The sequence below is a fragment of the Sapajus apella genome, unplaced genomic scaffold (assembly GCF_009761245.1).
Source record: "Sapajus apella isolate SASKATOON/1434 unplaced genomic scaffold, GSC_monkey_1.0 scaffold141, whole genome shotgun sequence".
NCBI classification, from domain to species: Eukaryota; Metazoa; Chordata; class Mammalia; order Primates; family Cebidae; genus Sapajus; species Sapajus apella.
In genome coordinates this window covers 1,420,205-1,421,045 of record NW_022437081.1, presented here as the reverse complement: position 1 = coordinate 1,421,045, position 841 = coordinate 1,420,205, and positions in this window count along the sequence as shown.

Here is an 841-nt window from a genome sequence, read left to right as displayed (position 1 = left end):
CCTCCCCTACATTCCTGGGTATGAACTGCAGAGGCCAAAGTGAGCTGGTCTACGTGGATGCACATTTCCTGTTTGAGACCCTAGGGGACAGGGATATCTATTGTGGAGCCTGCTCCATTCTGCCTTGTACTGGAGGAGACCTGATTTACACTCAGATCCTGGTCCTGTCGTCTCTTTGGATTTGAGACAGAGAAAGAGAGTGCCTGCTTCCACAGGGTGAGGGACTTCTCCCGGCTTCCTCTGGGGGTACAGGTTCTTCTTGCTGAGCCTGGTATTTAAGTCATTTTTGCCAATTCCCAGATGGTTCCAGAGTCGATAATTTACATAACTCATTCAAAAGGCAAATGGACATGACTTTTGCCTTATTTTTTATTATTTGTCTGGGAAAAAAAAAAGAACAAATATTCTTGTCCTACTGGGCATTATTCCCCCTATAAATGTGAATAATTCAGAGCTGGTTTCAAAGCTCCTTGGGGGCTTTTACCCATGACCTGAGCATTATTTACTATAACCTGCCTGGTATATGCCAAAATTCACCACGGGCAGGTAATTGTAACTATGAGTAAGAGAAGGGCCGGCACAGTGGCTCACAGCTGTAATCCCAGCACTTTGGGAGGCTGAAGCGGGCAGATCACGAGGTCAGGAGTTTGAAACCAGCCTGGCCAACATGGTGAAACCCCATCTCTACTAAAAATACAAAATTAGCCAGGCATGGTGGTGCATGCCTGTAATCCCAGCTACTCAGGAAGTGGAGACAGGAAAATTGCTTGAACCTGGGAGGTGGAGGTTGCAGTTGCAGTAAGCCAAGATCGTGCCATTGCATTCCAGCCTGGGTAACAAG